The following is a 15,000-nucleotide window of genomic DNA, read 5'->3' as shown; positions in this document are numbered from 1 at the left end:
TTACTCTGTACTGATGGCTTGCTTTGTATGATATAGGTTACATGTCTTGCTGGTGAACCATTGTGCAGTTAATGTAGTGCTTTAAAACTGTAGCATTAGTTGGGTATTCCATATGGAATTCTCATAATTCATAATTGAATGTTGTTGGGTCTTTAATAGAAAGAAATAAAGTAAAGAGAGAGAGAGAGAGAGAGAGAGAGAGAGAGAGAGAGAGAGAGAGAGGGGTGGAAGAATATTACATATGACTAAAAACGGAATGCGTTTGCATGTTAGTATGTCAACTAGATAATACCACGCTAACGTCTCATGCTTCAACCACCCAGGAATACACACGCTACAATTCCTAATACTTTGTTTTGTTTTCAATGTTCCTTTTGCTGACGAAGGGTTTTCCCCGAAACGTTCAGTGTCTGTACTATTCCCGCCCGAAGTCATTTGTTAACTACTGTAAATGGTCAACAATATATTTGCATTATTGAACGTATATTGTTTTCTCGTTCTTGCTTTCCATGGATAAGTAATGCTATATAGGGAAAAATAATAGTGCTAAGAACGCACTGTTATGATAAATTGTAAGAGTGGGTCTATAAAAGGTGCCATTTCAATGAGTCTTAGCTACCTGTATGCCAATTTTCATGCTTTCAAACCCAATGTGCATCGTTTTAGCCCAATGTCCCCTAATAAAATGAATATGAAGAAAATATATGTATTTACGCAGTTATTTCCCTTCTTTAATGTAGCTGTAATAGGGAAAATTTAAGGCCTTAAACCAAAACGTTATGATTGATTGCCACAGTGGTTCTATAGCGGATGGGTTTTTTATGGGCCTTGGTAACCTGTATGCAAATGTTCATGCTTTCAACCCAAATTTGCACGGTTTTAGCCTAATTCCCTCTACTATTGATTCAAGTGATGGCAGCTCTCTTAGATATAAATCAGTGGTTTATGCCCCATTCAAAGCACGAATTGATGGACAAACGTTTTTGTATATCCTAACTCGACGTGCGTTTACTTTCAGGTTTTATAACTCAATTTTGTTATGGGCTCATTGTTGTAATGGAAATACTCTCAAGCCAACTTAACATATTGGTGTGACGATAGAAAGAGAGAGTCTCGTTAAAAGGAGAAGTTGGCAATGGTTGGGGCATGTCTGTCGAAGACCTGATGAATCACTAATTAGGAAGGTTCTATAGTGGACACCCCAAGGAAAGAGGAAGCAGGGCCGCCCCAAGGAGACATGGAGACGTACCGTAGAGAGGGACCTAAAGAAGAAATGTCTGTCCCTCGAGATGCCAAATATAGCTGCTGACAGGACCAGGTGGAGGTCCCTTGCATCGCCTAAGTGCCAGCAGGCCCGGGGAGGATTGAGTGGGTGATAGAAATAATTTGTGCTTTGATATAAACATCAATGAAAAAGTTAGGATATCAAAGTCTATGCTTGCCTTAATCAGGCGCATTTATTTCCATCCCAATGTAATCCCATTCATCCCACTCTACAAATTATTATTAATTCAGAAAAGTGAATGGAGCGAGCAGTATTGTTGATCATAACATGAAATGAAGTGAGTATGAAAGTGCCAGACGCCAATATAGAATCAAATAAACACGATGCTTGATACCACTTTTTTAGGACCTAAAAGAGGAGTGGTGGATAGCTTCGACTTCAGAGCTCTTCTCTACCCGGTCAGGCGGAGTTGGCGTAACAGTAAGGTCGTGGGTTCGAGCCCCTATCGTCGCAAAGTTTTTATTCTCTCTCTCTCTCACTCACTCACTCTCTCTCTCTCTCTCTCTCTCTCTCTCTCTACACACACACACACACCCACACACACACATATATATATATATATATATATATATATATATATATATATATATATATATTGTCTAACCTAATAAGACATAACGGTATTTAATACAGTAATAGATTTCTGTATATTCTAGTTTATTTCATTCTATTTTTTTTTCAGAATGTATATCCTTTTCCTCATCATGGAAATTCTAGAAGTTCTATTCAATATTGTCTACATCATCGCAACGAGGATGTATACGGAAACCACGCGTACATTTCGAGGTTGTCTGTACAACATGGCCACGATTAACATCATCTTAGGCTTACTCTCTTTCCACAGTGATCTTTCCGTTTACCTTGAACTGACGTATAGCATGTGGCAGTGTCTATTTCCATATATTGGGTTATACGTGACATTTTTCGCCTGTTTGGGAACGATGATACTCATGGTCTTCGAGAGAGTCATCGCCCTACAAAAGCCATACACATATAAACGTGTTTTCACAAATAGAACAGTTGGTCCACGACGTGTCTGATTTGGATACTGTCTTTTATAGCATCGTCCGTCAGTGTGGGGGATTTTATTATCGGATTTACCATGTACAACTCAACACACTGTACAGTCAAAGAACTGTTCCCAAAAAGATTCGCTTTACATTATGTCGGATTTGTTCTCCTGGTTTTCGTGACTGTTATGATTGCAATAAGCTTTGTTCTTCTTGTCAATTTAATCAAAGTACCCGACGCATCAACTAGAATTGTGATAGCGCGAACAAAGCGAGCTACATTAATTACTCTCGGATCATCTGTTTCTTATACAGTCACCGCCATATCATTATCTGTTACTTGCTTATATTCCGGCTTCTCTGATGACAGCATTGAAGTTCTTTTCAAGCTTCCTGCACTTCAAGCATCATTGACACTATCAAGCTGTGTTTTGTTTGTGGACCCTATTATATTTTTCATCGTTATTTGTCTGTATAAGAGACAAAGGCGTTCCCGGGTTGTTGCTGTGGGTGTTAACCTCAATAACCAGGGGGATCTTAACTGCATCAGTTATATCTGACTGCAGCCTGTATGCCAATTAAAGGGAATGTGTGTGTGTGGGGGGGGGGGTATCAAGATATCTAGTCGTTTATATATTTGGGTAGTGTGGTGGATATAAAGAATGGGGGTGTACAGAAAATAACCACAAGAGTGCTCGAATTAAAGATAAATAATATAAAGCAAGATTAGCCGTTTCCATCTTGAAGAGCAGCAGTTTCTAATGATCCCACATTACAATAATATTACGATGATCTATCCAGGAGCGAATTCGTTGCCGCATAATTTGTGTATAGTCACAAAGGAGCCCAGTGGCCTCGGCACAACACAACCTCAACCAGATGCTTTGCGGTTTCAAGTGCTTTGCCACAGCGCAGACATGAAGAGGATTGTTGGACATCCAAAGAGATCAAAATGGCCGCGAAATTGGCTTCAACAGTGATTACGTCACTTCCCTTGTAATGACGCATAGTAACTTAGTAACTGGCTCTAAACTATCGGAACACTGGCGGACGCCTTATGAAATATTTCTCCGACGAGCATGTATCCAGAGGAGAACAACATTATAAATATGATCATGTTTTGACTTTTATACATTCTGATCACATGACATGAAAAGTTCTAGCCAGCATGTAGAATAAAAATTACCAATTTTCTTTATTTAGAACCAGGCTGCTCGCCGTTGCTGGGCAACGTGACATCAGACTATTGAATCCAATTACGTATACTCAACATCAGCATGAAAGCTGTTCTTCTCCGTTGTTCAGGATCATGGAGACTGACGAGACACTTTGATCTTAGACCTTAGTTCCTCCTAATGTCTTTTTCTTTGGAAAAAATAACGATAAGAATTGAAGTATACCTCCAATTTATTAAACGAAAGCAGATACTGTGGACGTTACGGGTTTCCCGCCCCTTTATCAACAAAACACTAAGGACGAATAAGAGATAGATGTGTGAATATGGCGTAGTTAAAGTAGATTAACAAAAACGTTGTTATGAGACTCTCTAGAAGAGACTCCTCTTTGGGTCACATGCCTTATTGTTTTTTCATTCACTCTGTCCGTTTACAACTTACCCGCCTCCGTTGTTGAAGTAGATTCGATTTCCACTCGATCTCTGCTGGAAGTCTAGGCAGGTGTATCTCTCCCAGTCGGCGATAGCAGCGTTCAGCTGGGTGTGATTTATGCCGGCTGAAAAGCCATGACCAAAAATGGAAATATGAAGAAAACCGTCGTACTCGGGAAACTCATTCTGGTGCACCAGAATGAATAAAAACAGGACAGGCTATAAAATGTATCAATGGAAATCACATCTTGCATATACAAGATCTCTAGTGCTATTGTGAGGACTGGTTCTCAGTCTCACCCGTCCTGCTGTATCTGAGGGCCATAACACAACTTGTGAAATCCAAATAAATTAAAAACAGATTATAAATTTATATCATTTTTATTGGCATTTCATTCATATTCATGTTATTCACTCTGAAAATCATTAAAAATATATAGATATGATGTTTCTCCATTGAAGGCTTGAAGGTATGCTTGTATTCTCATCCTGTGAAAGAGAAAGAAAAAAAAGGAAAATTGATTATTATTACTGAAACTGTGTAGTTCCATTTTTTAAAATCTGTGACGTTAGAGCCTCAGCAAAAGCTTTGGTTAAGAAAGGTTCTGATTCAAGAAATGTACTTTTTAGGCAGAACATGCGATTAACCTGTGTAGACTTTAGCACTATGGTCTTGCTTATAATTATCAAGTGCAGAAAGTTTTCCATTAAAATGATTATTTAATAGAATTTAATATAATCTGATCGAGAAATAAAGGAAGAATTTGCGATTAACAGGTCCAGACATAAGCATCATGGTCGTGTTTATAAAGTGCAGAAACTTTGCAAATAAATAGAATAAATAGAAAAGAATTTGATTCGAGAAATGGAATACAAAGGCAGAATTTGCGACTAAACAGTTAAGACAAAAGCGCCATGGTCTTATTTAGAAAATACAGAAACTTTCTGAATATTTCGAGAAATGTAGCACAAAAGCATCACTGTCTTGCATATGAAGTGCAGAGAGTTTGTGATTAAGCCACTGCATTATTTAATATGATGTTGCTGATAAATGAAACAATGCAATACTAAAATTTTAAAGTATGTTCTGCAATATCACATGGACCCATCTCTCAAGTTTTACTACCATTACAAATCAGCTACATAAATGGATTCATCAGTTTACTCTTATCTTGTTGATAAATTAAATTATAAATATAGAAAAGGATATATTAAAGTTTAAAAAATAATTAGAAAGTTAAATGATAGACAAGATCATTGCCTATTTCTTTATTAAATTCCTATTCATAACCAAAGAAGCAGGTTTCTTTTGCCATATTCTTATTGACTTCCATATGTAAACGTTTCTTTCAAGTGTATAACAAACTCACAGGGCATTTGTATAAAGAAACAGGAGCAAATACCAATAAAATGGAGAGACCACTGCAAACAATTACACAGAGATATATATGCATTGGTTTTAACGTGTATTAGACACTGCCACTAGAAAAAAGGTTTAAAAAATCATTACAAACTACAGTAAGCTGCTTTTAAAATTAAGAAACGATGAAAGTAAAATATGGTCCTATTCTCTTAATCTAATGATGATGATGATGATGATGATGATGATGATGATGATGATGATGATGATGATGATGATGATGATGATAATAATGATACTTCTTCCTGAATATAAATGGATTAATTCCCATGGAATAGGCAGGCAAATGCTTCAAGAACAATTGAAAGAATGCAGAGACTCATTCTCGTAATATTATTTAGATCTGAAAATTATTTTTTTAAATAAGCATGACATCCTAAAGCATATTCTCATGGTCCCATAAAAAGCAATATCATCTCACACAAAATCTTAAAGTAAAATTCTTATGGACCAAACAATGAATGAAAGTTATAATTACCTTATTTTATCAATTATCTCATTGGATTTATTTAACTTTATATTTATCAAATGACAATTCGAAATTAAGATAGCAATGTTTGAATGAATAACTGGATCTAGCTCTCTGTAAAATGTAAATGCGCAACTTATTCAGAGTTCAGCAAGCACTTGTTACAGTATGTTGCTTCGTGTTACAGGAAAAACTCCAGTTCCATGAGCCTTATGACTCTAAAAGGCAAAATTAGAGGACTATTTCACATACATGTGTTCATATGAATTATAAATCCTAAGCTTCTTCTTCATAAAAAAGTATGAATAAAGTAGGTAATCTAAGAATCAGAGAGTTTGTTTCATGTTTACTCAGGTAAATCAGTAAAGAGTTGTAGGACCATCTCCTTTGATCATTACCCAAACATTATTAATAACAGATGTGATAAAACTTTAACTTTTTAAAAATGTTCATTTCTGAGCAAGGAAACCGTTGGAACAACACCCCCCCCCCTCCCCCAGGTAAACCTCTGACCAAATAACATTTTGTTCAAACCCTCATAAATTGACATCAGGTCTAATTTTATCAGAGGTTTCATGAAGGCAAGATTACATAACTAATATCGATTAGTTTAAAATGGGCTTTTATTTACATTCTGGTGAATACATTTGATCAAGTTTTCCTGTATTTAACTTTCTGATCACATTAGAAGAGTCTAATAAACATTGAATATTTTTAATGCCTCTAGATTTCACGTTAAAGTCAAATAAAATATCTGATCACAAATAATTTTTTTGATAATTCGATCAATAGAGAGAGCTTTTCAAATTGTTGGCTTATCATTCCTAAGGCAAAATTTAGAGAGGACATAATTTCACATATCATGGTGTTTCATATGAATTATAAAATCCTAAAAGCTTCTTCTTCATAAAAAAAGTATGAAATTAAAGTAGGTAATCTAAAGTAATCAGAGAGGTTTAGTTTTCATTTTACTCCAAGGTAAATCAGTAAAGAGTTGTAGGACCATTCCTCTCTTTATCATTACCCCCAAAATTGATTGAACTAACAGGGATGTGTATAAAACTTTAACTTTTTTAAAACGTTTCATTTTTCTTGAGCCAAGGGAAACTCGTTGCCAAAATAAAATTTTGTCTCAAACCCCTCATTAAATTGACACACCATTTTTTAAACATTTAAATTTAATTAGTGAGGAACCCAGGATAAAAATTTAATGACTTATAAGGCATGAAGAAAAGATCAGACTGTACTCCCTGCATTTTACAATAAAATAATATATATTTTCTTTCACACAGCTAACGACCAAATAAGGCGAAACGGCTTGGAAGATCCAAAACGTCATACATGTAGTTTGACACCTGCTAAATATCAAAGATGCGATAAGGGGTTGAATGGGATATTTTCTTTTCTTTTTTTTTGTTTCCCTACCCTCCCCCTTCCCCAGGCATTCTCATTTTTTCACCCTTTCCGCCCTCTCTGCCTTTCCTTTTCCCATCGAATGGATCTGAGCAAAAACAACAACAAAAAGTCTTATGTGGCAAAAGTGGCTACCAACTTAAATCCCTCAAACAACACAAGATATTGAAAATCGGTGGCATCTTTGCCTTGTCCCTTTTCCAGTCATGAGCAGATAATGAGATAATGAAGACCTAAAGATTGTTTCGAAATCTAAGATGAGGATTTAAAAAAAAACAACTTTTGTTGAGATTCCAAAAACTGAGGAGGGGGAGGGGGGTGTCTGCTTTTTGTTTTGTTTGTTTGTTTTTTTTGGTTCCTTTCTGTTTTGTTTTTTGGTCAAGTTATGATTGACACACGTCTGACTGTAAACTTACCTAATATCATAGATTATGAAAAGTGTGTCTCTCACACTACTCGAATCAATCACTGATGATGAAGCAGTACATATGAAGAAACGTAAACTACGTAATTGAGAATCGGCGAGTAAAGCGTACTGTAATACTGCTTGACAGTCAAATTGCGAGTGAATGTAAGCCTAATGAAGTACAAATCAACAACGCATTCTAATTATGCCGTGAGACATTCAAAGTTATTCCCGAAGCTATGTGATTAACATACAATCTTCTGCTCAAAATCAATCGATAAATTATAACTCAACGCTATTGGTAATTCTGTACTCTTTGCATCAGTTGGACTGCCATTCTTTGCATGGTGATTAGGAACTTAGCGGCCGACAAAGTTGCACAAAAGTCTCCTTTCTGTCGTTCAAATTGTGAGATTAATACACATCAGTAAAAACAAAAAATACAATAAATTATTCGTTAAATCTTTTATATGGCTATCATGCCGAAAACCAGGTTTCAATAGTTCGATTTTCCCACAAGCGCATTAATTTTGGAGATATAATCTAAAATAGATCGACGTATTTTTGATCATTTTACCATCATAAAAAATAAATATTTAGACATTATTTGACGCTGATCGATATTTATATATGTGTTTCTTTTGCCACCTCTGCTCAGTTGCATGAATTTTGGTGACACTCCTTAATTTATGACGTTAGTCTAGACACGCTGGCGCCAAATGTCAAAGGCAGCATAAGAACATGGTGGCCATGAATGAGAAGATGATCGAAAGGAAGGGGATGGAGCAAATGGTTGTAAATATTTGTGTGCTTTTTTAGCTGTAACATGATAATACATTCATTTGACGATTTTATAAGGTTTATAAGCGTGTCTTTTTTTTTTACTTCCTTTTAAAGTTTTGTTTTGTTTTTGTTTGATTGTCTGAATTTGTTTATAGAATTCATTACAACTTGTGTCTAATTATAAAACAATTTTTAAAAAAAATAAAAATCAATTCATTAATTCTCTCTCTCTCTCTCTCTCTCTCTCTCTTCTCTCTCTCTCTCTCTCTCTCTCTCTAGCCACCCTTCTATCTTCATATTATGTTTATAGATATCATTTGGTAATAGAGAGATAATAAGTTAAGCTGATCGATTTAAGAAATGATTGTTTATAAGCTAATTTAAATTTGCTTTGTTGATGGAAAATGATTTGCAATTGATTAAAGATTCTTATTTATAAGCCACTGAAGTTGAAAGATCGCCAAGTTTTAAGAATTTGGCATTAAAATTGCCAAAGTCCACAAATAACCGTAGTAAACTGGTATCAAATTGAAACAAACTCATCTCGCAAAAACTCAACTCGATAATTCGATAGGCTACTCGGCTCTAAATATGGTTAACACATGGTTATCCAGGGTCGACTCTGAATAACCATCTACAGTTATCCAGAGCCGACCCTGAATAACTGCCTACACTTATCCAGAGTCGACTCTGAATAACCACTTCTTTTTGTTTTGTTTGTTTGTTTTTTTTGGTTCATTTCTGTTTTGTTTTTTGGTCAAGTTATGATTGACACACGCTCTAGACTGTAAACGTTACCCATAAAATATCATAGATTATGAAAAGTGTGTTCTCTCACACAGTACTCGAATCAATCACTGAATGAGAATGAAGCAGACATTAGTGAAGGAAACGTAAACTCTGTAAGTAAGAATCGGCGAGTAAAGCTGTACTGTAATGACTGACTCTGACAGTCAAATTGCGAAGTGAATTGTTAAGCCTAAATGAAGACAAATCAACAACGCATTCTAAAATTATGCCAGTGAGACATTCAAAGTTAAATTCCCGAAAGCTATTGTGGATGAACATTGAACTAAATCTTTTCCTGCTCTCAAAATCAATCGATACAAATTACTAACTCAAACGCTGAAATTGGAATCTTACCTTTGCATCAGTTGGACTGCCATTCTTTGCTGGTGATTAGGAACTTAAGCAGCCGGACAACGTTGCGCACAAAACAGGTCTCCGTTTTTGTCGTTCAAATTATTGTAGATAATACACATTCAGTTAAAAACAAAAACATACAAATAAAATTATTTCGTTAAATTCTTTGTATATGGCTAAATCATGCCGAAAACCAGGTTTCAAATAGTTCGTGTTTTGTTCCCACAAGCGCATTAATTTTGGAGAAATAATCTAAAAATAGATCGACAGTAATTTTGATCAATTTTACCATCATAAAAAAATAAATATTTAGACATTATTTGACGCGTGATCGAGTATTTATGAATATGTGTTTCTTTTTGCCACCTAAGAGCCAAATTTAGTTTATTTTTTTCCTATAATTTACATTGGAAGGTGAGCTGTCAAAGACAGGAACATGTGTTTTGCCATGTGCTTCTAGACCTTTGTTTACAAAATTGCACTTAAGTGGACCCTTAAATACGCTTTTAAACTATACGATACGATACGACACTCTCGTAAAGCTGCGAAAAGAAATCTACTTGTATCTATCGATACGCCATTAAAGAGGACCGCTATGGAAGTGGAATTACTCAAACAACCCAGAGAAGATTATTATCGAAATACGACGGAGAGATCACCAGTGTTGAACGACGTGAGAGGAAAAGGATCCAAGACAACTTTGATACGGATATAATCCAAAGATGGATGGAACTGGTTGCATGTAAACATAATTCTGACAAAGGAATGGGCGTCTGATAATTCGGGTAGAAAAAGACTCATGAGTTCTTGCAGGTGGTGAAGATACTGGGTATTTAGAATAATGCCATACCATTTATTTTATTTTCTGCATCATCTGGAAGGTAGAGACTATGATTCTGGGGTCGATGCAGAGGTGTTTGAAGACTGGCTATAGAACCGTTTGCTGCCTTTCTTCGAAGTACCCAGCCGTATTGCATTGGACAACGCTACAATTCGGTGGCCCATGATCACCTCAATGCTCAACTTCGGCAACTATAAAAACTGATATGGTTTGTTGGCTCCAATCAGACAGCACGACATGTTCTGACTATTTATCATAGGCCCGACTATACTCCTTGTGAACAGAAACAAACCAGGAACACTTTTCAAAGCAGACTGTCTAAGTCAATGAGTTTTGAAACGATGTTGCGCTACTTCCCCCATATCATTGTGAGCGCAATCCAATCGAGCTCATTTCCAAGTAAAGGGAAAGATGAGAGGTGGAACACCAAATTTACTCTCACCGACGAGGCAATCAATTATATAACAAGGGAAGACTGAGAAAAGGTATGCTCTAACCTTCGCAAACAGGAGGAAAATTACATTTCATTGGATAGAGTGATACAACGAAATCTTTCCATAGTCGTTTCATTTCTCCTTTTCCTCATCCTTGTGATTATAATGTGTTGATTGTTGTGTCCAGTATGTCTTTGTCGTTGTTGTTGGTGTTGTTGTATTTGTTGTTATTGTTGAACACATGTACATATTTGTGGAAACAATGTATCATAAATTGATGAATTTCTATTTTTGATCAGTTTACATTAAATCTATGTAATCCTCTTTGGATTAAACACAAGCTATTTCTATAAATTTCGCAATAAAAATAATGTTGAAAGTGCGTTATGTTCACTTTCATTTGTTTTTATCAGTGATATGTATTGATAGTTATAAAATGTAGATTTCTGATAGTTAAGGATTGCCATTCGTTCCTGTATAATCAGATACTGTATGTATATCGTTTAAGTTTCAATTAACCGACCTTTCCATTTTTACGAATTCCTTCAAAATGGATAAACGGAAAAGTCATAATTTTGATACAGTAAATCATCTATGAGGTTCGATCCTTACCAGTTATCGATTTTAATATAGCTGTTATAAGCGAAATTCTTTCTTATAGTTTTACAATTAATGAATAAATATTTTTTTGATTACGACAAATTGATTCAGAGGTTCATACAAACTTTTCCAGCTGCGCTTTGAGGGACAGCTGAGAAAAAGAAGAAAAACACGCGCCACTTATTAAAAATAGGACTATAAATATCTAACACATATTCAAGATTCGTTGTATTTTTTTTCCTATCAACATTCGAGAGTTTCAAGCAATTAATACACAAAATGCAAATGATATCCAATGTCATTGTACATAAATCATCGAAATCAAACAGTATGTTGGTAAGTTTCTTTATCGATGGCACCCTTAAAAACATCAATCGAATTTATTTTTTTAAAACTAAAAATATCTTGAACTTTTATATAGCGTAATAACCACGAAACGTGCTCAAAGCGCTTTATAAAGGGTCCCTGACCTACATCAACACGTAACATTTAGAACGGGACATGACGCCCGTTAGGCAATATTACATTTTTTTCAGACAGAAATAACGCTGTTAACGGCCAGGTACTGATTTTACGCCTGAGTACGGTGAGAGATTGTGAGTAAAGAGCCTTTTCCAAGGGCTCAAATATGCGCCGAGCGAGGTTCGAACCCAAGACCTTCCAATCCGACAAGACCACATAGCCGCACAATAGAATATTTCGTCTCTAAATTTAGATTATTCCAAATGGCGAAAGTTATTTGAATTAGGGTATCATTACTTATAGATAATATGCGCTTGGCTAAGAAGTTCACAACATTGCCATCCGGAAGTATAAGGGACCAATACACAAAACGATGTGTAACGTTGAATGCTTATAGTTTAGTGAGAATTACTCATAAGCGCGGATGGCAAAAAAAACAAACAAAACAAAACAAAGACCCGAGTGACGTCAACTTCGTTCTATCTATACACGAAATACATCTTACCCATTTAATACTTATGGATAGGGAATAAAGGCAAAAAACATATAAATTCTATGCATCTATAGACACTGTCTGTTTGTAAGTGCCGGTTGTCTCTTTCCCTAAAATCTCGCCGGACTATTTTGCCTGACTGACAGAGCTGTCCTTTTATTTTACTTCCTCAAAGTGATACTAGGCTGCTAGAAGCTGTGGACTGTAATAAGTAATAAACAGAAATGAATATAACAGGTTAAAAAAAAGAACAAAATACCCAACACGGAACATTTCGGGCTCAAAACCCTTCTACAGCCAACAAAAAAAAAAAAAACTCCCCAAAAAACAAAACAATAACGACATAAATACATTACTAAATTCCAGATTGACGATAGAGAAATTTAGTAGGTCCTCTCAGTTGTTGACAAATCTTGGAACGCAAATATTTATTTTATACAACAGAGAGGACGCACACCATTTCTCTGTCATTAATCTGTGATTTAGTAGTGTATTTATGTCTTTATTGTTTAATGTTGTTCCGTGTTGGGTATTTTGTTCTGTTTTGGAGCATTTTTATTTATTATATACTTCCTGTGGCATCTCATAAGGGGTCGACTAGAAATGGCTCGCCATTCTTCCCTGTCTCGTACCAGTGTTGTATTTTCATTTGTCATCCCAGTCCAACTCTTAAAGTCGTCTAACCATGATCTTGATCAGGGGACGGACGGCCACCTGGGCTGATTGTTGCCGTCTACTTTTCCTTCAGTCATGGTTCTAACTAATATGCTGTTATGCCCTTTTTGTTTGGTCAAAGTATTTAGTTTCTTGTGTTTTTTTTTAATATACAGAATTGTATGTCATTGATGCAAAATGGTTTATTTCCTATCCAGTTTCTAGAATTTCCTAAAATTCAAAACTACCTTACTCTGAAAAAATCACGATTTAAAATTTTGACCAGGAAACTCATCCTCAAAATATCGACCGATTAAAGCGACTGTCATCCTGACAAAAAAAAAGACTGTCAAACCTGGAAATTCCTTGAGGACTTCTTTTGACGTTCCTGTTTGCGAATTATTTGACAAGATTCGGGGGGGGGGGGGGGGCGTTTTTATTAATCGACATTGAAGGGTGAGTACGGCATAAAAACAACAGTCATGTCAGTTTGAGATATAGGCGCTTTAGCTCCCCTCCTCCCCCTTAACACATAACATTGGCATTGTGGTGGATTGTCAGTACTGTCACTTTTAAAAACTATAAATTCTTCTCAATAAAATAAACTCGCCCAAATTTGTATTTTACAAAAGAGCATAAAAACAAAAACAATATCGGAGATGTACATTTTGCCAGATAAAATATCGTCTCTTCAATCCGAACACCTCCGTTCCTAGATTACAGAGACATTTGGATAGTGCAATTAGTCCCTAAAGAAGAAAGAAATACGTCCTCAGGCAAACTGTCCGGATAATGGAAACATCCGGATGTAACGTTCCGGATTAGAAAGATGCGTAATTAGATCCAAAGGTTAGTAGTAGTAATAGTAGTAGTAGTAGTAGTAGTAGTAGAAGTAGTAGTAGTAGTAGTAGTAGTAGTAATAGTAGTAGTAGTAGTAGTAGTAGTAGTAGTAGTAGTAGTAGTAGTAGCGTATGGCTACACCTCCAAATTCATTTCGTCAACCCAGCTTTGAAAGTCTTCCGCAGCCCTAAGAACTGTTGAAGCCACCTTCAAGTTTTGTTACTGGACAGCGGAAGACAATGTGATCGCTGGTCTCTGGAGCTGCCAGACATTTCCGGCAAGCATCACTATTCCCAAGTTTCCATCTGCACATATCTGATGCAGTTCTGCCATGTCCTGTTAATAGGCGATTTGAGGAAACCCAGTATGTCCTGGCGTTGTGAATGCATTCTTTTCGTGGGATGTTTTATGATGTTTTCTCCTCTTGGTGTTTTCCTGTTCCACACTTCCCTCCAGTTCTCCTCCACGCTTAAGTCTACCATTTTTGTTAGGTAGAAAGGTCTTCTCGATTTGAGTCTTGTTGTTGAAGGTGCTCCCTTTCTGATTATTTATATATGAGTTTTTACTCCTATAAAAATAATCCAAAGAGTCAGCAATCAAACTCTTAGGCGATATCATTGGATAGCTGGTCTGTTAGATCTGGCAGAAAGACTAGCATCTTTTCCAATGTAATGTTACTGGTTGTACGTACACCTATTTACAGGTCTGATAACCGAACGCAGTTATGGGATCGTTTTAAGATTATTGTAATGGGCAATATTTTGCATTGGGTTGAGAGTATTTCCATTACAACAACGAGCCCATAACTATTTGGGTTATCAGACCTGGAAACAAGCCTACGTCGCTCTGGATGAATACAAATGACTGGTCTCCCTGTTAGAAGACAACTCTAGTATTTGCCACCTTAGTGGACTTTGTTAAATTTTGCATAGAAAACAAAAGAACGGCAAATGTATCGAACGACACACACACACAAATTTAAAGGAGTTAGTTTCTTTAATGTATCATTTTCATCAATTAAAACAAAATTATGACTTAAGTAGACTTTAAACTTTGAGAATTCTGACCAAGATTTTGCAACTTGATTCTTTGGCTGAGAAGAGTTTTTGCTAAAATAGTCCAAAAAGTAGGAATATATATG

At 35.9% G+C, this 15,000-nt stretch overlaps 2 protein-coding genes across 3 annotated transcripts in view; both read right to left on the bottom strand.

The window, feature by feature from the left end:
• Nucleotides 1-15,000, bottom strand: part of LOC144980147 (pre-mRNA-splicing factor SYF1-like) — a 130,982-nt gene that overhangs the window by 61,627 nt on the left and 54,355 nt on the right. The gene's annotated exons all lie outside the window — the stretch shown is intronic.
• The window catches only part of LOC144980148 (uncharacterized), a 45,650-nt gene continuing 45,486 nt past the window's right edge, over nt 14,837-15,000 (bottom strand). For both annotated transcript variants that reach the window (XR_013646829.1, XM_078927710.1), the window contains one exon: nt 14,837-15,000. This exon is cut by the window's right edge. The gene's annotated coding sequence lies outside the window, so the exon portion shown is untranslated.

This window comes from Berghia stephanieae, chromosome 9, assembly GCF_034508935.2.
Source record: "Berghia stephanieae isolate SIO BIC M18660-M18661 chromosome 9, UCSD_Bste_1.3, whole genome shotgun sequence".
Classification (NCBI taxonomy): Eukaryota; Metazoa; Mollusca; class Gastropoda; order Nudibranchia; family Aeolidiidae; genus Berghia; species Berghia stephanieae.
This window is presented reverse-complemented; position numbering and strand designations above follow the sequence as displayed.